The 26100-nt window shown below is 47.9% G+C and overlaps 1 long non-coding RNA gene across 1 annotated transcript; it reads right to left on the bottom strand.

Moving 5' to 3' along the window:
- Positions 1-1155: 1155 nt before the first annotated feature.
- Positions 1156-25986, bottom strand: LOC122935007. The gene is made up of 2 exons (XR_006388758.1): positions 25927-25986; positions 1156-1253 (listed from the first exon to the last, which is right to left on the bottom strand). It is a non-coding gene; the product is annotated as an uncharacterized LOC122935007 (long non-coding RNA).
- Positions 25987-26100: the final 114 nt, after the last annotated feature.

Raw genomic sequence — 26100 nt, 5'->3', positions numbered from 1 at the left:
ATATCTTTGCGCCTTTGAGGGGGAGTTGCTAAGTTTTCCCGCTTCTGGGGTGCGTATTCCATTGTTTTGCGCTCTTGAGGGGGAGTCTTTGTCTCTGCCCATCCCTTGGGTTCTGTTACAATAACTTCTTGCATGGGCGTGTATTCGCTATATTCGCCATCTTGGGGATCATAAAGAAGCTGCGCCATGAGGGAGACATGGCCGATTAACCCTTGTAGTGCCGATGCGCACAATGCAGTGCTTTCTGAGCCAGCAATTAAAGTAACAAAGTCCATTTTTAACGTTTTTTGTACTTCAGCCCCTTGCAATGCTATGAAACATTCAATTAGATCCGTTTCTGTTAGCAGGGGGGGGGCACACAATTCAATCCGATCCTGTTCGTGATGCCACTTATGCAATGAGCAGGACACTAGTACAATGCAGTGGGTCAGGATAGATATGTGTATAAGTCAATAGTAGTTTGTGACGCCAATTGCAGCTTGCGCAGGTACTGTAGCAGGGCCCTTTAAGATGTTATAACTCATGTACCAGGTGAGGAATGCCAGAGGGGGATAATGTCTCTGTCTAGCAGATATGGTAGTGTCAACGGTGTTTCCTACCTTGGTACGGCTGGACGCCTGGATCCTGGCTCACTTGCAATAAATTGAGTGTAGTCAATAGGAGTTATGGTGGAATGATAGAGAACCAGACAGGAGATATAATCCAACTTGTCTTTACTTAAAGGATGGCAACATGAATCCATACGAGTTACAGCAATAGTCTTGGGTCCCAGCAGGTATTGGCAATATGTGGCAGGAATCTATATGTATTCTGCTTCTGATCATATGCCTAGAGAATCTGGCAGGTATTAGTCTTCTGCTCTGTCTGTCTTCTGATTTATCTGGGCCTGACTAGCTGAGAAGGAATTTGGCTTCTCCTGGACTCTGGATTGGTACTCAGAACTGCTCGCAGGGTATGGTTTCCTTCCTGGAGATCGGTAATTCTGGAGGGTGTTGCTTGCTTGTCAACCAGCTGAGGCAGATGACTCAGGCTGGGAAGATGGATCCTTGCCTCATCCGAGGCGGGATCCAGGGTTGGGATCCCTGGTTCTGGGAGCTCCTACTAACACAACCTACCCCAGCAGGGGGTGGCTGGTACACTGACTACAATTCCTTTTCCTCCTCATGAGACAGGACATGGGAACGTCCCACTTCTGCTCACACAGGGGAGCCTATACTGGAATGGACTATTCCAGACTAGATATACTAACTAACCTTGGTCCTGCTGGCGGACAGGGAAATTACAGCAAATACATGATACAAGCCTGGAAAGAACATATAAAGGAGAATGCAAAGTTAGATTACACAAGATGATAAGAAATATACACTTGACATATTATAGCAGGGAGACAGAGTTTGGTGACATACTCTGGGATGTTACACATGGATGTGCATATTACACCTAAAATCTGTCATTACACTCCCTAACTTACTATTGTTAGGGCAGCTTTTAAATGCCATAGTGATTAGGGGCCTTTCTAGTGACAAGTACATTGTAGAGTCTCCAGTCAGTCAAGAAAGGTTTAATACTTGGGACCACTGTGGCTGATTTCATAGTTAAAGTGCTTTAGGTAGGTATCAATAATAAGCCCCTGTAATAACTATGGCAATTGTGCTGCTGATGTCACAGATGTATAAGTCTATGACATAAAGTTCCCACAGATGAAGGTTCCATAACAGAAGGACAAACAGCCATTTGCAGAGCCATGCTTGATTTGTCTGGAGACCTGGAGCTTCACCATCTGTAGAGGGAGGAAGGGGACGCCCGCCTAGCCAGCCAGATCAGCCCAATCGCCTAGCTAGCCAGATCAGCCCAATCCACCTAGCCAGTCAGATCAGCCCTATCCGCCTAGCCAGCCAGATCATGCAAATTAGCCCTAGCCATCAATGGGTCGACAGATGCTGCAGCCAGATCTCCCTCACATCCAGCGCCAGCTGCTCAAAATCTACGTGTAAGGCCAGGAGTGGTTGAATTTGGCTATCTCCGTAAGAGGCTGGCACAGAGTGTTTGCTATTGTGTAACTGCTTACTAATCTGTTTCTTTAACTCTTTAACATATATGACTATTTGATGTCCTTTCTGTCATATCTTTAATGAATTTCTATCATGTCTCATTGAAAATGTACACCTTCTGATAAAATATCTTGTTCCATTTTGGCATTAACCTTCTAAGCCCAAGGGAAGGGCAACCCTCCAGCCATGGTTCCCTAGAGGTTTCCCCCACAGGGGGTTTCCCTCTCCTGAGTGCGGGGGGGGGGGGGGGGGGTGACTCTTCGTGAGTCAGGGTTGTGCCATGTTCAGTGCCGTATTTATAGCGATTGGCCTGAGAATAAATTTGAGGCACTGAATAAAAATACAGTCATTTGATGTTAAATAAATTCTCTCTATTTTACACCCAAATTAAGTGTTTTGTGCACTTCTTTCATAATCTTTGGTTTGGGTGGTATTGCTTCAGAGTGAGCGTTCATTAAATATTGCATAGCGACAAAGCCAGATATCCAGTGGTGCGTTTTTAAACCTGTGCAGCAAGAGGATGGAGCAGAGATGACAAGCTTTTCAGAGATGACAAATGTATCAAAAAGGAACTTGTGTCATGATAAAGTTGATGTTCAGCGCCCTGGTGTCATGGTCTTACCTTCTTGCTGTTCTCCTTCGTTTGACATGTGCTGGCGGCCATCTTGGTTTCTGGGTTTCTTGTAGCCTCCCACCCTGCGGCTTCTCCTTCCCACTGGGAGGAGCTGGATGCCTAGCTCATATATATAGGAGGTCTGTGGCTTCAGTTCCTTGCTTGGTCCTCCTGTGTTCACATGCTTCTAAGACTGCTGCTGCTTCTGGTTCCTGATCCTGGCTTCGTCTGACTACCCTGCTGGTTCCTGATCCAGGCTTCGTCTGATTACCCTGCTGGTTCCTGATCCAGGCTTTGTCTGACTACCCTGCTGGTTCCTGATCCAGGCTTCGTCTGACTACCCTTCTGGTTCCTGACCTCTGGCTTCGCAAGACCCTGCTTCGGTTTAGCCATCCGTTTGGACTTTTGCCTTACAGTTTGATTTTCAATAAAGCCTTCTTATTTCCACTTATCTCTTGTTGTACGTCTGGTTCATGGTTCCATGACATTAGGACCAAGCCATGAATTCTGACGGTACAGGGCCATCCTCGCTACCTACGCTGGTGTCCAGACTTGATCAGCAGGATCACCTGTTGGGTCGGTTCGCTGTGGCGTTGCAAACCCTGCTTGAACGCACGGCTCATTTAGCTTCCGTTGCCGATGGGTCGGTTGTCGCTCCTGGGCCCGCTCCTACTGCCGCTCCGGTTGTTGCGCCAGAGTCTACCCCGACACCTGTTGCTGCGCCTGCGGTGTTTCGGGGTATGACCGGTTCTGCCCCCCTTCCACAGCGCTTTGGGGGAGAGCCAACTCAGTGCCGAGGTTTCCTTAACCAGGTGGGCATTTATTTCGAGTTGCTGCCACATGCCTTTCCTACTGAGAGATCAAAGGTGGGCTTCTTGATCTCGCTGCTCTCGGACAAGGCCTTGGCCTGGGCCAGCCCTTTATGGGAGAACAACAATCCGGTGGTTGCCGAGTTTTCCGGTTTTGTTGCTTCTCTTCGGAAGGTATTCGATGTGCCGGCTCGTGCTGCCTCTGCTGCGAAGCTCCTTATGTCCATCAGACAGGGTTCACGATCCGTAGCTGAATACGCCATTAAGTTTCGTACCCTGGCAGCAGAGGTGGGCTGGAATAATGAGGCTCTGGTCGCTGCTTTCTCTCATGGTCTCTCGGATGCCTTGAAGGATGAGGTTGCAGCTAAGGACCTACCAGTGGAGCTCGAGTCCCTTATTTCTTTCCTGATTTTGATTGACACCAGACTCAGGGAGAGATCTTCCTTTAAGGAGAGCCTGCGGAGGTCTTCTAACAGATTGGCGCCTACGTTTGCTGTCCCACCCGTGCCTCCCTCTCCTCCCACGCCTCCTGGGGATGACTCGTCTGGGGGTGAACCCATGCAGCTGGGGTTTGCTCGCCTGTCTGAGGGGGAGAGGGTACTCCGGAGACGCGAGGGCCGATGCATGTACTGTGGTCTCGGTGGGCATTTTCGGTTGGCATGCCCGAACCGTCCGGGAAACCCTCGCACCTGAGATCCTGTCGGGGGCAGATCTTGGGTGGAGTCTCCTCGTCCCCGGTTTCCCGTCTTGACAAACCACTGATTACTGTTGTCCTCTCCTGGGTCGGGGGTTCGGTGACGACCCAGGCGTTGGTGGACTCTGGTGCTGGTGGTTTGTTCATTGATAGTGTGTTCGCTGCCGCCAATTCCATTCCTCTGCAGCCTCGAGGTTCCCCACTGGCTCTTGAGGCGATAGACGGCAGACCCCTTCTGCCGCCACACGTGACTCAGGAGACCCTTCCAGTGGGGATGGCCATTGGTGCCGTTCACAGAGAGTCGGTCTGTCTACAGGTTATTTCGTCTCCACACTACTCGGTGGTCTTGGGGTACCCCTGGCTCCAGAAGCATAATCCGACTTTCGATTGGAGATCGGCCGAGATCCTCTCGTGGTCACCGCAGTGTGGGGCTAGTTGCATCCATGGGCCTGTCAAGTTGCTGTGTACTTCCTCGGACTCTCTGTTGCCTCCTGAATACGAGGAGTACCGGGATGTATTCGATAAGGTGCGTGCGGTTGCCCTACCTCCGCATCGCCCATACGATTGTGCCATAGAGTTACAATCTGGTGCCGTTCCTCCTCGTGGCAAAGTCTATCCACTGTCGGTAGCGGAGAATGAGGCCATGGAGGAGTACGTGAGGGAGGCGCTTTCACGCGGACACATTCGCAAATCCTCGTCCCCGGCAGGGGCTGGATTTTTCTTTGTGAAAAAGAAGGGCGGTGAGTTGAGGCCTTGCATCGATTACAGGGGTCTCAATCGCATCACGATCAAGAACGCTTACCCGATACCCTTGATTTCCGAGCTGTTCGATCGCCTCAAAGGGGCCACGGTCTTTACCAGACTCGACCTGAGGGCGGCATATAACCTGGTAAGGATCAAGGCGGGCGATGAGTGGAAGACCGCGTTTAACACCAGGACCGGTCATTATGAATCCTTGGTTATGCCCTTTGGGTTGTGCAATGCGCCCGCAGTCTTCCAGGAATTTATCAACGATGTTTTCCGTGACCTGTTGCAGCAGTGTGTGGTGGTCTATTTGGATGACATCTTGGTATATTCTGAATCCTTGGAGGCCCACATTCTGGATGTCAGACGAGTGTTGCAACGGTTACGAGAGAACAAGCTGTTCGGTAAGCTTGAGAAATGCGAATTTCACCGATCCCAGGTAACCTTCTTAGGTTACATCATTTCCGCTGAGGGGTTCTCCATGGATCCTGAGAAGGTTTTGGCTGTCTTACAGTGGCCCCAGCCCAGTGGTCTTCGTGCCCTGCAGCGCTTTTTGGGCTTCGCCAATTATTATCGGAAGTTCATCAGGGACTTTTCCATGCTAGCCAAGCCTCTCACGGATCTGACCAGGAAGGGCAGTAATCCCCAGGTCTGGCCGCTCGAGGCCATCCGAGCTTTTGAGGCTCTAAAGTCCGCCTTTGTGTCGGCTCCGATTCTGTCGCATCCCAACCCTGGGTTGCCTTTTGTCCTCGAGGTGGACGCGTCTGAGACGGGAGTAGGCGCCCTTCTGTCTCAGCGTAGAACACCAGAGGGTCCTCTGCTTCCCTGTGGGTTTTACTCCCGGAAACTGTCTTCCGCGGAGTGCAACTATCAGATTGGCCATCGTTATTGGCCATCGTGCAGGCCCTTAAAGAATGGAGGCACTTGCTCGAGGGCTCGGTGGTTCCGGTTCTCATCCTGACGGACCACAAGAATCTGACCTACCTCTCTGAGGCCAAGAGATTGACACCACGTCAGGCCAGATGGGCTCTGTTCTTGTCACGTTTTAATTACGTGGTCTCCTACCTACCCGGTTCCAAGAACATCAGAGCGGATGCCTTATCACGGCAGTACTCCGAGCTGTCCGGGGAGGAGTCGATTCCGACCTCGGCCATACCTCCGAATCAGATCCTGGCCGCTATTCGCACCAGCCTGACCTCTCCCCTGGGTGAGCAGATTTTGGCGGCTCAATCTGGTGCTCCCTCTGGGAGACCCAACGGCAGATGTTTTGTGCCTGAGGAGTTGCGCACTCGGTTGTTGCGAACCTACCATAACTCCAAGGCCGCGGGGCATCCTGGAAAGAATCAGCTGTCCTGGGCTGTTTCACGTCTGTTCTGGTGGCCTTCTCTACGCTCCGACATCGCCGCATATGTAGTGGCATGCTCCGTTTGTGCCCAGAGTAAGTCCCCTCGGCACCTTCCGTTGGGCCTTTTGCAACCCATAGCCACCGGGGGATGTGTCCATGGTCACACCTGGGGATGGATTTCATTGTGGACCTCCCTGCATCCCGAGGCCATACGGTCATTCTCATGATTGTGGATCGGTTTTCCAAAATGTGCCACTGTGTTCCTCTCAAGAAGTTACCCTCTGCACAAGAGTTGGCCTCGATTTTTGCCAGGGAGGTCTTCCGGTTGCACGGTTTGCCCAAGGAGATTGTGTCGGATCGGGGGAGTCAGTTTGTGTCCGGGGTCTGGCGCGCCTTTTGCTCCCAGTTGGGGATCCATCTCTCTTTCTCCTCGGCCTACCACCCTCAGTCCAATGGGGCCGCAGAACGATCCAATCAGGCCTTGGAGCAATTCCTTCGTTGCTATGTCTCCGATCACCAAGACAATTGGGTTGACCTCCTGCCTTGGGCTGAGTTTGCCAGGAACACGGCGGTGAACTCTTCCTCTGGGACGTCTCCCTTCATGGCCAATTATGGGTTCCAACCTGCCGTGTTACCGGAGGTATTCTCTCCCCAGGATATTCCGGCTGTGGAGGATCACCTTTCCGTCCTACGTGCTTCTTGGGTACAGATCCAGAGGTCCCTTGAGGTCTCTGCGCAGCGCCAGAGACTCCAGGCTGATCGCAGACGAGCGCCCGCTCCTTCCTACCAGGTCGGAGACCGCGTATGAATGTCCACCCGCAACCTCAACCTTCGTGTGCCCACTCCCAAGCTGGCGCCTCGCTTTGTTGGTCCCTTCCGAGTGCTTCGCAGGGTAAACCCGGTAGCCTATGCCCTTGCGCTTCCTCCTGGCATGCGGATCTCCAACGTGTTTCATGTCTCCCTGTTGAAGCCACTGGTGTGTAATCGTTTCACTTCCTCAGTTCCTCGGCCTCGTCCGGTCCAAGTGGGCAATCGTGAGGAGTATGAGGTGAGCAATATCCTGGACTCACGCCTGGTCCGCGGTCGGGTGCAGTTTTTGGTCCATTGGCGTGGTTATGGTCCAGAGGAGCGTTCCTGGGTTCCCTCCGCAGATGTCCATGCTCCTGCCTTGCTCCGAGCCTTCCACGCACGCTTCCCTCAGAAACCGTTCTTTACTCCGCGGAGGAGGGGCCCTTGAGGGGGAGGTACTGTCATGGTCTTACCTTCTTGCTGTTCTCCTTCGTTTGACATGTGCTGGCGGCCATCTTGGTTTCTGGGTTTCTTGTAGCCTCCCACCCTGCGGCTTCTCCTTCCCACTGGGAGGAGCTGGATGCCTAGCTCATATATATAGGAGGTCTGTGGCTTCAGTTCCTTGCTTGGTCCTCCTGTGTTCACATGCTTCTAAGACTGCTGCTGCTTCTGGTTCCTGATCCTGGCTTTGTCTGACTACCCTGCTGGTTCCTGATCCAGGCTTCGTCTGATTACCCTGCTGGTTCCTGATCCAGGCTTCGTCTGACTACCCTGCTGGTTCCTGATCCAGGCTTCGCCTGACTACCCTTCTGGTTCCTGACCTCTGGCTTCGCAAGACCCTGCTTCGGTTTAGCCATCCGTTTGGACTTTTGCCTTACAGCTTGATTTTCAATAAAGCCTTCTTATTTCCACTTATCTCTTGTTGTACGTCTGGTTCATGGTTCCATGACACCTGGCTCATAGAAAAGGCACTAGGTGAGCAGAGAGGAGAGGGTAGGAGCGGTGACTGAGGCAGTGAGGTGCTTGGGAACCCTCTCCTCATAGCAGGGCACATGTTGATTTTTAAAGCAAGCTCAAAGAGGTAAGGTTCTAATTTGCCATCGGAGGAGGAAAATCTGAAATTGCACCCTTATGGAGCAGCAGACGCTGTGTCTAGGGCAGAGTTTTGCAGCCTCGGCTTCCAAACGGAGGTTTTACCAATGCCTGGATCTTGGCTCCTAGAGTTTGCGGAAGGAAAAAGCAGGCAGTAGACTGCCGATCTATCCCAGCAGGGGCCATACATCCTGGGCCAGAGGTTTAACACTGTGTTTAAATGTGTCTTGCAAACATTTAGTAAGCTTATAATGTCAATTAATTTGAAGACCATTGGCCGAGATACCTAACTTTCTGCCTGGCCCTCGGTGGTGGGCTTAGTTACCCCACAGCGGGCTTCATATTCCTCCCAGAAGCTCAATCTTCCTTCCTGGGGCTTCATCTCCACCCCGGGAAGTTCACCAGTAATGACAGTAAAATCTGTCATTCTGCACAATCCACCTTTCCCCATCCCCATGCCACATTTACATCAGCCAGTTGTTCTCACCCAGGTGCTTTTGCTCTACAGACACATCAGATGTACCAAGTGGACTGACATGCAGGCTTTCTCCGACTGCACCCAATCATTCCAAAGAGAACCAGGATATTTTTCATCAGCCTCTCAGCGTATTCGACTGGCCAGGTGTAGCACTCATTATCCTATTATTCATTCATGCCTTTAATAAGGCCTGAGGGCATTATTATACATATTACATCCCAATTCTGTAGACATACTCACCAACTTCCGATTGCTAGTCATCTTTTAAATGCCCAATTGATAAGGGCCTGTCTAGTGACGTGTACATATTAGAGGCCTTTGTAGACCCACAAAAACCTACACATGTTTGAATTTTGTAGGGGCGAGAAGAGTTTCCTGTGAAGAGTCTGCATTTGAAAAGAAATGTGAACACATCATGATCAGATTGAGCAACCGCGGGTATAATGTCAATAATTTAAGTGGGGCCAAAGAAAGGGCTGCTGCTTGAAGAACCCGTGTACACAACAAGAAAATTATCTAAAGATAGATGTTCCTCTACATGTGACAAATTTACCATTAGTACACATTTCAGCCATATCTGTAAGGATATTGTGGCAATCATCTGCAAATCCATACTTGTCCTGTGTAAGGATGCTGACCTACGTTTCATTTTACAAAAGAAAGTTACGTTTATATAAAAAAGAGCTGTTACAGAGGGAAACATTCCCCCCCCCCCAGCATTTAAAGGGGTTGTCTCACAGAAAATATGCAACAGTTTTCAAACCAGTACCTGGGTCTGAATACTTTAGAATTTATATGTAATTAAAAATTTTGCATAGCCAGAGTTATTCAATAAAATGTATCTGTGTAGCGCCACCTGCTGTTTTTTTTTTCTCACTCTTTGACCTGCTCACTGAGATGGCCACACATGCTCAGTTTCATCCTTCAGGTGGCTACTGGGCTGTGATAGGGAGAGCATGCACATGCCCCCTTAGCTGCAGCAAAAAAGACACTCCCTTTGAGCTGCCAGCTTGATATAAATCTAGCAGAGCATTGAATGGGGAGATTTCTGGATCCATGCGAGGTACAGGGCTGGTTCTAGCTTTGTTAGAAAGATGTTGTCATGTACCTATATGATGTGTGATTTAGATTTTTTACATTAGTCATGGGATAACCACTTTAAGTATAAAACAGGGTCAGTGTCTACCTGCTTCCACCTCAGAGGATCACACAAATGTGTTTACAGTCACTCCAATAACTGTAGAATGGTAGAACATGTCCTATTCTTGTTAGTTTTGTGGACAAGGATTGGACATTTCTACAGAAGTTAAAAAAATAAATGGTGGCATGCACTCGGCTGGGATCTGTCTTTTGCGGATCTGCCATTTACAGACAATAAAACACTTATGACCGTGTACATGAGACCTAATATGTATATTTACTCATATTCCTATGTAGTCCTACAGCCTGTCCACCTCATGCTGTGAGTAGAGACTTTATCTCTAGACCTCCATACATTTCCTTGGGATTGAGTGATTTGCTTGTGTGAAGATTGGTGCTTATCTTATTAAACAATACCACAAGAACCCAGTTGACCCAACATCTGGTATAAGCATAATTGAATTGGATGAAACAATAGATGTTCCTATCACACACAAAGTCATCCTTTATCAAATACAGAAAGATCAGAACAATATGGGATACAACTCACACAATAAGATGTATAATACACGCTACAAGATAGGCCGTCTATCTATCGCAGGTCCGATTCTACCTAACTGGTCAGAAAATTCCATACTGGATGAATAAACTCAACCCGAATTCAAAGTCCTCCAACTGTCCTGAAAATTCTTAGATGACACTTAACCAGTTTTGTTTTAAAATGAAAGTCATAGCTTACTTCAGTGTAAGTGGTCATAGGGGAAAACAGCAGGACACTTATTTGAGCTCCTTATCAGATAGAGAAATAAACATAAGACACGGTTATCCATTTCAAAATCATTTATTAAAACAAAATCCCTGCAGAGAAAAATTGTGATCCAGAAGAAGACAAAAACCTAGACACATTTGGCCAGTTTGTGTCACAGGGAAAAAAATCCTTCTTGACCCTGAGAAAAGGCCATCGGTCGGAAGGCCCTGGATCATAGACATTGATAATTCCACCTGGTTGGGGGGTCTACTCACCTGTATATCTCACTTACCTATTGTGAAGGATGGAAATATATTGAAATGTGCCCATCTGACCTCCATGTTGGATGTGCACACGGAGATGAAGACTGTTGTGATCTCTGTTGACTCTTGGTTTCTCCATCTGGGACGCTGGTTTGGGGCTTGTTTCCTGAAAGCCTCTTGCCTTAACTATCAGCCTGGCGTCCACCGGCATGCCACGCAGATAGGAAGACTGTTCTAACCATCTCAGTGTGGTTGGTGATTGAACCTGCTTGGTCGCTGCATCATAAATTTTGGTGATGCTATGACTGCTTGTGTGTTTAATCCATAAAGTTGAGTTCCTATAGAAGCACAGAAAAGCATAGTAAATATGTGGTTTCCCACACTGTTTCAGATTGATGGACAAAACCTGCCCTGCGGGGTAAAATATCTGCTCATTAACGGCATATCCATATATAAAATGTCACATCCGAAAAGAGCGGAGCTCGCCTACTTGGCTATTTTATTTTTTTATTGTCTGTTTATTTGCATTATAATAACATTTATAGATGGACAAGTTAACATCACTTATCCCATTTTACAAAATGGCAAGTAATTAGGGATGAGCGAACCCGAACTGTATAGTTCGGGTTCGTACCGAATTTTGGGGTGTCCGTGACACGGACCCGAACCCGGACATTTTCGTAAAAGTCCGGGTTCGGGTTCGGTGTTCGTCGCTTTCTTCGCGCTTTTGTGACGCTTTCTTGGCGCTTTTTGAAAGGCTGCAAAGCAGCCAATCAACAAGCGTCATACTACTTGCCCCAAGAGGCCATCACAGCCATGCCTACTATTGGCATGGCTGTGATTGGCCAGAGCACCATGTGACCCAGCCTCTATTTAAGCTGGAGTCACATAGCGCCGCCCGTCACTCTGCTCTGATTAGCGTAGGGAGAGGTTGCGGCTGCGACAGTAGGGCGAGATTAGGCAGATTAACTCCTCCAAAGGACTTGATTAACTGATCGATCTGCAGCTGTGGATCATTGAGCTGCTGATCCTCAATTGCTCACTGTTTTTAGGCTGCACAGACCGTTTGTCAGTCTCATTTTTCTGGGGTGATCGGCGGCCATTTTGTGTCTTGTGGTGCGCCAGCACAAGCTGCGACCAAGTGCATTTAACCCTCAATGGTGTGGTTGTTTTTTGGCTAAAGCCTACATCAGGGTGAAGCTGTCACACCAAGTGCATTTAACCAGCAATAGTCTGTTCATTTTTTGGCCATATCCCAGTCTAATTCTGTCACTAAATCCATACCGGTCACCCAGCGCCTAAATACTAGGCCTCAAATTTATATCCAGCTAAATCTGTCCCTAGTGCTGTAGCTGGGCGAGTTATTTAGTGTCCGTTCAAGCACATTTCTTGTTCTGGGTTGAAATACAATTCCCAATTTAGCAATTTCATAATTTAGTGGTTCCTGCTATATCAGAGCTCTTTGAAATCTATCCCAAAAAGGGTATATAATATTGAAGGTGCACATAGGGTCATTCAGAGTAACTTCACACACACCCGCTACTGTGTATTTCCAAGTCTAATTCTGTCACTAAATCCATACCGGTGACCCAGCGCCTAAATACTAGGCCTCAAATTTAATTCCCTCTAAATCTCTCGTTACCCACCGCTGTACTGTTGTTGCTGGGCAAGATATTTAGTGTCCGTCAAAGCACATTTTTTGTTCTGGGTTGAAGTACAATTCCCAATTTAGCAATTTCATAATTTAGTGGTTTCTGCTATATCAGAGCTATTTGAAATCTATCCCAAAAAGGGTATATAATATTGAAGGTGCACATAGGGTCATTCAGAATAACTTCACACACACCCGCTACTGTGTATTTCCAAGTCTAATTCTGTCACTAAACCCATACCTGTCACCCAGCGCCTAAATACTAGGCCTCAAATTTAAATCCCTCTAAATCTCTCGTTACCGTTGTCCTGTTGTAGCTGGGAAAGTTATTTAGTGCCCGTCAAAGCACATTTTTTGTTCTGGGTTGAAGTACAATTCCCAATTTAGCAATTTCATAATTTAGTGGTTCCTGCTATATCAGAGCTATTTGAAATCTATCCCAAAAAGGGTATATAATATTGAAGGTGCACATAGGGTCATTCAGAATAACTTCACACACACCCGCTACTGTGTATTTCCAAGTCTAATTCTGTCACTAAATCCATACCGGTGACCCAGCGCCTAAATACTAGGCCTCAAATTTAATTCCCTCTAAATCTCTCGTTACCCACCGCTGTACTGTTGTTGCTGGGCAAGATATTTAGTGTCCGTCAAAGCACATTTTTTGTTCTGGGTTGAAGTACAATTCCCAATTTAGCAATTTCATAATTTAGTGGTTTCTGCTATATCAGAGCTATTTGAAATCTATCCCTAAAAGGGTATATAATATTGAAGGTGCACATAGGGTCATTCAGAATAACTTCACACACACCCGCTACTGTGTATTTCCAAGTCTAATTCTGTCACTAAACCCATACCTGTCACCCAGCGCCTAAATACTAGGCCTCAAATTTAAATCCCTCTAAATCTCTCGTTACCGTTGTCCTGTTGTAGCTGGGAAAGTTATTTAGTGCCCGTCAAAGCACATTTTTTGTTCTGGGTTGAAGTACAATTCCCAATTTAGCAATTTCATAATTTAGTGGTTCCTGCTATATCAGAGCTATTTGAAATCTATCCCAAAAAGGGTATATAATATTGAAGGTGCACATTGGGTCATTCAGAATAACTTCACACACACGCTTCTGTGCATTTCCAAGTCTAATTCTGTCACTAAATCCATACCGGTGACCCAGCGCCTAAATACTAGGCCTCAAATTTAATTCCCTCTAAATCTCTCGTTACCCACCGCTGTACTGTTGTTGCTGGGCAAGATATTTAGTGTCCGTCAAAGCACATTTTTTGTTCTGGGTTGAAGTACAATTCCCAATTTAGCAATTTCATAATTTAGTGGTTTCTGCTATATCAGAGCTATTTGAAATCTATCCCTAAAAGGGTATATAATATTGAAGGTGCACATAGGGTCATTCAGAATAACTTCACACACACCCGCTACTGTGTATTTCCAAGTCTAATTCTGTCACTAAATCCATACCGGTGACCCAGCGCCTAAATACTAGGCCTCAAATTTAATTCCCTCTAAATCTCTCGTTACCCACCGTTGTACTGTTGTTGCTGGGCAAGATATTTAGTGTCCGTCAAAGCACATTTTTTGTTCTGGGTTGAAGTACAATTCCCAATTTAGCAATTTCATAATTTAGTGGTTTCTGCTATATCAGAGCTATTTGAAATCTATCCCTAAAAGGGTATATAATATTCAAGGTGCACATTGGGTCATTCAGAATAACTTCACACACACACGCTTCTGTGCATTTCCAAGTCTAATTCTGTCACTAAATCCATACCGGTCACCCAGCGCCTAAATACTAGGCCTCAAATTTATATCCCGCTGAATTTGAATACAATACATTGGGCCAAATAATATATTTGTTGTTGTGGTGAACCATAACAATGAGAAAAACATCTAGTAAGGGACGCGGACGTGGACATGGTCGTGGTGGTGTTAGTGGACCCTCTGGTGCTGGGAGAGGACGTGGCCGTTCTGCCACATCCACACGTCCTAGTGTACCAACTACCTCAGGTCCCAGTAGCCGCCAGAATTTACAGCGATATATGGTGGGGCCCAATGCCGTTCTAAGGATGGTAAGGCCTGAGCAGGTACAGGCATTAGTCAATTGGGTGGCCGACAGTGGATCCAGCACGTTCACATTATCTCCCACCCAGTCTTCTGCAGAAAGCGCACAGATGGCGCCTGAAAACCAACCCCATCAGTCTGTCACATCACCCCCATGCATACCAGGGAAACTGTCTCAGCCTCAAGTTATGCAGCAGTCTCTTATGCTGTTTGAAGACTCCGCTGGCAGGGTTTCCCAAGGGCATCCACCTAGCCCTTCCCCAGCGGTGAAAGACATAGAATGCACTGACGCACAACCACTTATGTTTCCTGATGATGAGGACATGGGAATACCACCTCAGCATGTCTCTGATGATGACGAAACACAGGTGCCAACTGCTGCGTCTTTCTGCAGTGTGCAGACTGAACAGGAGGTCAGGGATCAAGACTGGGTGGAAGACGATGCAGGGGACGATGAGGTCCTAGACCCCACATGGAATGAAGGTCGTGCCACTGACTTTCACAGTTCGGAGGAAGAGGCAGTGGTGAGACCGAGCCAACAGCGTAGCAAAAGAGGGAGCAGTGGGCAAAAGCAGAACACCCGCCGCCAAGAGACTCCGCCTGCTACTGACCGCCGCCATCTGGGACCGAGCACCCCAAAGGCAGCTTCAAGGAGTTCCCTGGCATGGCACTTCTTCAAACAATGTGCTGACGACAAGACCCGAGTGGTTTGCACGCTGTGCCATCAGAGCCTGAAGCGAGGCATTAACGTTCTGAACCTGAGCACAACCTGCATGACCAGGCACCTGCATGCAAAGCATGAACTGCAGTGGAGTAAACACCTTAAAACCAAGGAAGTCACTCAGGCTCCCCCTGCTACCTCTTCTGCTGCTGCCGCCTCGGCCTATTCTGCTGCTGCCGCCTCGGCCTCTTCCTCCGCCTCTGGAGGAACGTTGGCACCTGCCGCCCAGCAAACAGGGGATGTACCACCAACACCACCACCACCACCTCCGTCACCAAGCGTCTCAACCATGTCACACGCCAGCGTTCAGCTCTCCATCTCACAAACATTTGATAGAAAGCGTAAATTCCCACCTAGCCACCCTCGATCCCTGGCCCTGAATGCCAGCATTTCTAAACTACTGGCCTATGAAATGCTGTCATTTAGGCTGGTGGACACAGACAGCTTCAAACAGCTCATGTCGCTTGCTGTCCCACAGTATGTTGTTCCCAGCCGGCACTACTTCTCCAAGAGAGCCGTGCCTTCCCTGCACAACCAAGTATCCGATAAAATCAAGTGTGCACTGCGCAACGCCATCTGTAGCAAGGTCCACCTAACCACAGATACGTGGACCAGTAAGCACGGCCAGGGACGCTATATCTCCCTAACTGCACACTGGGTAAATGTAGTGGCAGCTGGGCCCCAGGCGGAGAGCTGTTTGGCGCACGTCCTTCCGCCGCCAAGGATCGCAGGGCAACATTCTTTGCCTCCTGTTGCCACCTCCTCCTTCTCGGCTTCCTCCTCCTCTTCTTCCACCTGCTCATCCAGTCAGCCACACACCTTCACCACCAACTTCAGCACAGCCCGGGGTAAACGTCAGCAGGCCATTCTGAAACTCATATGTTTGGGGGACAGGCCCCACACCGCACAGGAGTTGTGGCGGGGTATAGAACAACAGACCGACGAGTGGTTGCTGCCGGTGAGCCTCAAGCCCGGCCTGGTGGTGTGTGATAATGGGCGAAATCTCGTTGCAGCTCTGGGACTAGCCAATTTGACGCACATCCCTTGCTTGGCGCATGTGCTGAATTTGGTGGTGCAGAAGTTCATTCACAACTACCCCGACATGTCAGAGCTGCTGCATAAAGTGCGGGCCGTCTGTTCGCGCTTCCGGCGTTCACATCCTGCTGCTGCTCGCCTGTCTGCGCTACAGCGTAACTTCGGCCTTCCCGCTCACCGCCTCATATGCGACGTGCCCACCAGGTGGAACTCCACCTTGCACATGCTGGACAGACTGTGCGAGCAGCAGCAGGCCATAGTGGAGTTTCAGCTGCAGCACGCACGGGTCAGTCGCACTACAGAACAGCACCACTTCACCACCAATGACTGGGCCTCCATGCGAGACCTGTGTGCCCTGTTGCGCTGTTTCGAGTACTCCACCAACATGGCCAGTGGCGATGACACCGTTATCAGCGTTACAATACCACTTCTATGTCTCCTTGAGAAAACACTTAGGGCGATGATGGAAGAGGAGGTGGCCCAGGAGGAGGAGGAGGAGGAGGAGGAAGAGGGGTCATTTTTAGCACTTTCAGGCCAGTCTCTTCGAAGTGACTCAGAGGGAGGTTTTTGGCAACAGCAGAGGCCAGGTACAAATGTGGCCAGCCAGGGCCCACTACTGGAGGACGAGGAGGACGAGGATGAGGAGGAGGTGGAGGAGGATGAGGATGAAGCATGGTCACAGCGGGGTGGCACCCAACGCAGCTCGGGTCCATCACTGGTGCGTGGCTGGGGGGAAAGGCAGGACGATGACGATACGCCTCCCACAGAGGACAGCTTGTCCTTATCCCTGGGCAGCCTGGCACACATGAGCGACTACATGCTGCAGTGCCTGCGCAACGACAGCAGAGTTGCCCACATTTTAACCTGTGCGGACTACTGGGTTGCCACCCTGCTGGATCCACGCTACAAAGACAATGTGCCCACCTTACTTCCTGCACTGGAGCGTGATAGGAAGATGCGCGAGTACAAGCGCACGTTGGTAGACACGCTACTGAGAGCATTCCCAAATGTCACAGGGGAACAAGTGGAAGCCCAAGGCCAAGGCAGAGGAGGAGCAAGAGGTCGCCAAGGCAGCTGTGTCACGGCCAGCTCCTCTGAGGGCAGGGTTAGCATGGCAGAGATGTGGAAAACTTTTGTCAACACGCCACAGCTAACTGCACCACCACCTGATACGCAACGTGTTAGCAGGAGGCAACATTTCACTAACATGGTGGAACAGTACGTGTGCACACCCCTCCACGTACTGACTGATGGTTCGGCCCCATTCAACTTCTGGGTCTCTAAATTGTCCACGTGGCCAGAGCTAGCCTTTTATGCCTTGGAGGTGCTGGCCTGCCCGGCAGCCAGCGTTTTGTCTGAACGTGTATTCAGCACGGCAGGGGGCGTCATTACAGACAAACGCAGCCGCCTGTCTACAGCCAATGTGGACAAGCTGACGTTCATAAAAATGAACCAGGCATGGATCCCACAGGACCTGTCCGTCCCTTGTCCAGATTAGACATTAACTACCTCCCCATAACCATATATTATTGGACTCCAGGGCACTTCCTCATTCAATCCTATTTTTATTTTCATTTTACCATTATATTGCGAGGCTACCCAAAGTTGAATGAACCTCTCCTCTGCCTGTGTGCTAGGCCTAAATATATGCCAATGGACTGTTGCAGTGGTGGGTGACGTGAAGCCTCATTCTCTGCTATGACATGCAGACTGATTCTCTGCTGACATGAAGCCAGATCCTCTGTTACGGGAGCTCTCTCCTCTGCCTGGGTGCTGGGCCTAAATTTATGACAATTGACTGTTGCAGTGGTGGGTGACGTGAAGCCTGATTCTCTGCTATGATATGAAGACTGATTCTCTGCTGACATGAAGCCAGATTGTCTGTTACGGGACCTTTCTCCTCTGCCTGGGTTCTGGGCCTAAATTTATGAAAATTGACTGTTGCAGTGGTGGGTGACGTGAAGCCTGATTCTCTGCTATGATATGAAGACTGATTCTCTGCTGACATGAAGCCAGATTGTCTGTTACGGGACCTTTCTCCTCTGCCTGGGTTCTGGGCCTAAATTTATGAAAATTGACTCTTACAGTGGTGGGTGACGTGAAGCCTGATTCTCTGCTATGATATGAAGACTGATTCTCTGCTGACATGAAGCCAGATTCTCTGTTACGGGACCTCTCTCCTCTGCCTGGGTGCTGGGCCTAAATTTATGACAATGGACTGTTGCAGTGGTGGCTGACGTGAAGCCTGATTCTCTGCTATGACATGCAGACTGATTCTCTGCTGTCATGAAGCCAGATTGTCTGTTACGGGACCTCTCTGCTCTGCCTGTGTGCTAGGCCTAAATATATGCCAATGGACTGTTGCAGTGGTGGCTGACGTGAAGCCTCATTCTCTGCTATGACATGCAGACTGATTCTCTGCTGTCATGAAGCCAGATTGTCTGTTACGGGACCTCTCTGCTCTGCCTGTGTGCTAGGCCTAAATATATGCCAATGGACTGTTGCAGTGGTGGGTGACGTGAAGCCTCATTCTCTGCTATGACATGCAGACTGATTCTCTGCTGACATGAAGCCAGATTGTCTGTTACGGGACCTCTCTGCTCTGCCTGTGTGCTAGGCCTAAATATATGCCAATGGACTGTTGCAGTGGTGGGTGACGTGAAGCCTCATTCTCTGCTATGACATGCAGACTGATTCTCTGCTGACATGAAGCCAGATTGTCTGTTACGGGACCTCTCTGCTCTGCCTGTGTGCTAGGCCTAAATATATGCCAATGGACTGTTGCAGTGGTGGGTGACGTGAAGCCTCATTCTCTGCTATGACATGCAGACTGATTCTCTGCTGACATGAAGCCAGATTGTCTGTTACGGGACCTCTCTGCTCTGCCTGTGTGCTAGGCCTAAATATATGCCAATGGACTGTTGCAGTGGTGGGTGACGTGAAGCCTCATTCTCTGCTATGACATGCAGACTGATTCTCTGCTGACATGAAGCCAGATTGTCTGTTACGGGACCTCTCTGCTCTGCCTGTGTGCTAGGCCTAAATATATGCCAATGGACTGTTGCAGTGGTGGGTGACGTGAAGCCTCATTCTCTGCTATGACATGCAGACTGATTCTCTGCTGACATGAAGCCAGATCCTCTGTTACGGGAGCTCTCTCCTCTGCCTGGGTGCTGGGCCTAAATTTATGACAATTGACTGTTGCAGTGGTGGGTGACGTGAAGCCTGATTCTCTGCTATGATATGAAGACTGATTCTCTGCTGACATGAAGCCAGATTGTCTGTTACGGGACCTTTCTCCTCTGCCTGGGTTCTGGGCCTAAATTTATGAAAATTGACTCTTACAGTGGTGGGTGACGTGAAGCCTGATTCTCTGCTATGATATGAAGACTGATTCTCTGCTGACATGAAGCCAGATTCTCTGTTACGGGACCTCTCTCCTCTGCCTGGGTGCTGGGTAGTGTTGAGCGCGAATATTCGAAAAGCAAATTTTTTTCGCGAATATCGCAACTTCGCGATTTCGCGAATATTTCGAATATAGTGCTATATATTCGTAAAAACGAATATTCGTTTTTTGTTTCCCCCCCCCCCCCCACAAAATTACAGTACACATATAATTGATTGTTTCCCAAAGGTCCAACAGCTCAGATCTTACTCACATTGCCTAGAAAGTGATTGAGGCGCGAATCTTCGTAAGGCGATTTTATTAGCGCACATGCGAATATCGGCACGTCCCAGAACAGAGGCAAAGGGCTTTGCATTCATACATTAGTGAATTGAGTTGCGAATCTTCGTAAGGCGATTTTATTAGCGCACATGCGAATATCTACACTTGTCCCAGAACAGAGGCAAAGGGCTTTGCATTCATACATTAGTGATTGAATTGAGCTGCGAATCTTCGTAAGGCGATTTTATTAACGCAAATGCAAATATCTACACTTGTCCCCAGAACAGAGAGGCAAAGGCCTGTGCATTCATATAGTATAGCACCATATTCGCGAATACGTAGAACTTCGTAAAAGTCGATTTACGAATATTCGTATTTTTTATTTTACTTTCCACCTTACAGATTACATTGATCTGTACTCTGTCAACTACTGTCATCACCCCCCACTGTATCTCGATTGATTCCCAAAAGTCTCACATTCCCTAGAAAGTGATTGAGGTGCGAATCTTCGTAAGGCGATTTTATTAGCGCACATGCGAATATCTACACTTGTCCCAGAACAGAGGCAAAGGGCATTGCATTCATACATTAGTGATTGAATTGAGTTGCGAATCTTCGTAAGGCGATTTCATTAGCGCACATGTGAATTTTGCATAGCATATGTATTATGCGATAATTCGAATTATCGCATATGCGAAATAATAACGAATTTGAATAATCGCGAATATTTTACGAATATTCTTTCGAATATTCACAAAATTTCGCGAATTCGAATATGGGACATGCCGCTCAACACTAGTGCTGGGCCTAAATTTATGACAATGGACTGTTGCAGTGGTGGGTGACGTGAAGCCTGATTCTCTGCTATGACATGCAGACTGATTCTCTGCTGACATGAAGCCAGATTGTCTGTTACGGGACCTCTCTCCTCTGCCTGGGTGCTGGGCCTAAATATATGCCAATGGACTGTTGCAGTGGTGGCTGACGTGAAGCCTCATTCTCTGCTATGACATGCAGACTAATTCTCTGCTGACATGAAGACAGATTCTCTGTTACGGGACCTCTCTCCTCTGCCTGGGTGCCGGGGCCTAAATATCTGAGAATGGACTGTTCCAGTGGTGGCTGACGTGAAGCCTCATTCTCTGCTATGACATGCAGACTAATTCTCTGCTGACATGAAGACAGATTCTCTGTTACGGGACCTCCCTCCTCTGCCTGGGTGCTGGGCCTAAATATATGCCAATGGACTGTTGCAGTGGTGGCTGACGTGAAGCCTCATTCTCTGCTATGACATGCAGACTAATTCTCTGCTGACATGAAGACAGATTCTCTGTTACGGGACCTCCCTCCTCTGCCTGGGTGCTGGGCCTAAATATATGCCAATGGACTGTTGCAGTGGTGGCTGACGTGAAGCCTCATTCTCTGCTATGACATGCAGACTGATTCTCTGCTGACATGAAGCCAGATTCTCTGTTACGGGACCTCTCTCCTCTGCCTGTGTGTGTGCTGGGCCTAAATATATGCCAATGGACTGTTGCAGTGGTGGCTGACGTGAAGCCTCATTCTCTGCTATGACATGCAGACTGATTCTCTGCTGACATGAAGCCAGATTCTCTGTTACGGGACCTCTCTCCTCTGCCTGTGTGTGTGCTGGGCCTAAATATATGCCAATGGACTGTTGCAGTGGTGGCTGACGTGAAGCCTCATTCTCTGCTATGACATGCAGACTAATTCTCTGCTGACATGAAGACAGATTCTCTGTTACGGGACCTCCCTCCTCTGCCTGGGTGCTGGGCCTAAATATATGCCAATGGACTGTTGCAGTGGTGGCTGACGTGAAGCCTCATTCTCTGCTATGACATGCAGACTGATTCTCTGCTGACATGAAGCCAGATTCTCTGTTACGGGACCTCTCTCCTCTGCCTGTGTGTGTGCTGGGCCTAAATATATGCCAATGGACTGTTGCAGTGGTGGCTGACGTGAAGCCTCATTCTCTGCTATGACATGCAGACTGATTCTCTGCTGACATGAAGCCAGATTCTCTGTTACGGGACCTCTCTCCTCTGCCTGTGTGTGTGCTGGGCCTAAATATATGCCAATGGACTGTTGCAGTGGTGGCTGACGTGAAGCCTCATTCTCTGCTATGACATGCAGACTAATTCTCTGCTGACATGAAGACAGATTCTCTGTTACGGGACCTCCCTCCTCTGCCTGGGTGCTGGGCCTAAATATATGCCAATGGACTGTTGCAGTGGTGGCTGACGTGAAGCCTCATTCTCTGCTATGACATGCAGACTAATTCTCTGCTGACATGAAGACAGATTCTCTGTTACGGGACCTCTCTCCTCTGCCTGGGTGCCGGGGCCTAAATATCTGAGAATGGACTGTTCCAGTGGTGGGTGACGGGAAGCCAGATTCTCTGCTATGGAACCTCTCTCCAATTGATTTTGGTTAATTTTTATTTATTTAATTTTTATTTTAATTCATTTCCCTATCCACATTTGTTTGCAGGGGATTTACCTACATGTTGCTGCCTTTTGCAGCCCTCTAGCTCTTTCCTGGGCTGTTTTACAGCCTTTTTAGTGCCGAAAAGTTCGGGTCCCCATTGACTTCAATGGGGTTCGGGTTCGGGACGAAGTTCGGATCGGGTTCGGATCCCGAACCCGAACATTTCCGGGATGTTCGGCCGAACTTCTCGAACCCGAACATCCAGGTGTTCGCTCAACTCTACAAGTAATCAATGTTCGCAGAATACAGAGAACATAGGCAAGTAAGAGTACAATTGAACAGTAGCACATCCAATCGTTAAGGGTATAAACAAAAAGTGTCAACAATAAGAGTAGTCTTAACCTAGACAAGTAAGAGAAAAATCATATGCCTAGAGTATACACATTAACATCCATTCACAAACAACGGGGGTAATAGATAGATATTCCATTCTCCTGACCTCAGTAATATTAGTAAAAAGGTCTAGCTGGGTAGGGGAGGTTGTTTTCTTCCAAAATCTAGCTATAAGACACCTGGCTGCAGTCAGAATGTGCAAGGTAAGGAGTAAGACATGTTTCTTCAATGATACCGGCGGCATATTTAACAAATAAAAAAAGGGATCAAGTGGGAATCTGATATTGAGCAGACTGAAAAGAACCTCCTGTACTATTTGCCAAAAAGGTCGAATCAACAGGCATTCCCAGAAAATGTGCACGTGAGAACCTTCCCCTGTAGCACATCTCCAACATCTATCTGAAATGCTAGGGTTAAGGTGTCTCAATAATTTTGGAGTGTGATACCAAAACATTAGTATCTTATAAGAGTTTGCCCTATGTGTAATGCAGGAGGAGGTCTTTGCAGTCCTTTCCCATATCAGCCCCCATTCCGCAGGCGAAACAGAGCGATCAAGGAAAGATTCCCATTTGGTCATATAAGGGTGTTTTACAGGTGTAGACGACAAAATACCATATATCTCTGATATGAGACCCCTAGTGGTGTGTGACTAATATAATTTCTCAAATGATGAAGGGGTGGAAACGCTTGAGGATTTAAAGAGGCCAAAGAGCAAATGTTGAAGTTGTAGATATTGATATAAAGAGGATTCAGGCAACTGGAAGGACATTTTTAACCTATCTAGCGGCAGTAAGCGGAGCGTTTTTTGGTCAGTTATATCCACAAAGCGAAATAGTTTATTGGAGAACCAGGGCCTAAAGAAAGAGGTGTGCATACCCATCGGGAACAAAGGATTAAATAGGAAGGAAGTCATTGAGGACTTTTCAGGAGCTAGGGAGAATTTACGATTGCAACTTCGCCAAATGTTATAGATATGGGTCATTGGGCCTAACATCTCCGGTACCGATGTGGTCGGGAGTGGAGTCCATAAAAGTGAGTTGGGGTGTATAGGAGCTATCCATAGTTTCTCTATTTCTAGCCATCTGGAGTAGGCATATAAAGTAGACCAAGCCGGGAGCCTTCTAAGATGTGTGGCCCAATAATATCTTGTGATATCTGGAGCTGCCAAACCCCCCTGAGATTTAAGTGCCGTAAGAGTTGCACACCCTATCCGATGTCTCTTCCCATTCCATATAAACCTCAGCATATTTGCCTGAAAGGCCCGTAATTCCTTTAGAGGAACGGGGACCGGTAGGGTCTCACACATATATAAAGGTTTGGGCAAAATTGTCATTTTAACCACGGCTATGCAACCTAATAAGGATATGGGAAGAGACATCCACCTGGTCATGAGTACCCTTAGTTCACGAAAAGTGTTTGGGAAGTTTTGGCCATATAGTGATCCATATGTCGGAGTTAGATCAATTCCAAGATAACGCAATTTTGTATCCTGCCATCGAAAGCAGTTGGCTATTTTCTTAAGCCCCACTAAAGTGAAAGAGAGAGCAGCACAACGTCGGCCACTTTCCCCTTTCCTGGCCGTGTGTGACAGGGTCCCGTTCTTGAGACAGCAGCAGCTGTCAGAGGTAGGAACCTAGACACTGTAACCTGGGAATGTGCCATAAATTTCCAGATAGAACAAGCCCTTTAATAACAGAGGACACAGCACCCTCTAAGCAGATCCTGGAATGTCACCTTTATTATGTTGTAAGGCTGGTAGGACATACGCACGTACACTACCAGTTCTGGCTGCTATGGCATGGCCACATGGGGAAGATTGCCCAACATGGAAATTTTACTGCAGATTTTGCTGACATTCCACAGTGGATTTCGGTGCCGATTTACCAAAGATCTAACTCTACGCATTGCAAACGGTGAAATATACAGTGGAAATCTGTAGCATAAATTAAACCAATCAGATTCCATCTTTTATTTTGGACAGCTCCTTTAGAAAATGAAATGAGGAATCTAGTTGGTTACTATGGGCAACTAAGCCAGTTCTACTTTACACCAGTTTGATAAATGACCCTCTTAATTCTTCTCTGTACCAATCATGATCCCTATTCATTTTAAATGTGTACTCTTTGTGGAAGCTTCCATGCTGATTTTTTTTAGATGAGGTATTGGTCATTTCAAAGACCATGTATAAGAAACTGGTTATACTAAAATAGTGATAATGTGATAGTTTGGTAGATCGCTACTTATTGGCACCAAAAGAAAAGTCCACTGGAATCTGTGTAAATTCAGATGTAGCAAATGAACTTGAGGGCATGTGCAATGAGCAGGACACTAGTACAATGCAGTGGGTCAGGATAGATATGTGTATAAGTCTATAGTAGTTCATGACGCCAATTGCAGCTTGCGCAGGTACTGTAGCAGGGCCCTTTAAGATGTGATAACTCACGTACCAGGTGAGGAATGCCAGAGGGGGATAATGTCTCTGTCTAGCAGATATGGTAGTGTCAACGGTGTTTCCTACCTTGGTATGGCTGGACGCCTGGATCCTGGCTCACTTGCAATAAATTGAGTGTAGTCAATAGGAGTTATGGTGGAATGATAGAGGACCAGACAGGAGATATAATCCAACTTGTCTTTACTTAAAGGATGGCAACATGAATCCATACGAGTTACAGCAATAGTCTTGGGTCCCAGCAGGAATTGGCAATATGTGGCAGGAATCTATATGTATTCTGCTTCTGATCATATGCCTAGAGAATCTGGCATGTATTATTCTTCTGCTCTGTCTGTCTCCTGCTTTATCTGGGCCTGACTAGCAGAGAAGGATTTTGGCTTCTCCTGGACTCTGGATTGGTACTCACAGAACTGCTCGCAGAGTATGGTTTCCTTCCTGGAGATTGGTAATTCTGGAGGGTGTTGCTTGCTTGTCAACCAGCTGAGGCAGATGACTCAGGCTGGGAAGATGGATCCTTGCCTCAGCCGAGGCGGGATCCAGGGTTGGGATCCCTGGTTCTGGGAGCTCCTACTAACACAACCTACCCCAGCAGGGGGTGGCTGGAACACTGACTACAATTCCTTCTCCTCCTCATGAGACAGGACATGGGAACGTCCCACTTCTGCTCACACAGGGGAGCCTAGACTGGAATGGACTATTCCAGACTAGATATACTAACTAACCTTGGTCTGCTTACATATTGCTGCCACCTGCTGGCGGACAGGGAAATTACAGCAAATACATGATATAAGCCTGGAAAGTACATATACAGGAAAATACTAAGTTAGATTACACAAGATGATAAGAAATATACACTTGACATATTATAGCAGGGAGCCAGAGTTTGGTGACATACT

The sequence above is a fragment of the Bufo gargarizans genome, chromosome 4, assembly GCF_014858855.1.
Source record: "Bufo gargarizans isolate SCDJY-AF-19 chromosome 4, ASM1485885v1, whole genome shotgun sequence".
Taxonomy (NCBI): domain Eukaryota; kingdom Metazoa; phylum Chordata; class Amphibia; order Anura; family Bufonidae; genus Bufo; species Bufo gargarizans.
The sequence above is the reverse complement of the archived record's forward strand: the minus strand, read 5'-3'. Positions and strand labels throughout refer to the sequence as shown.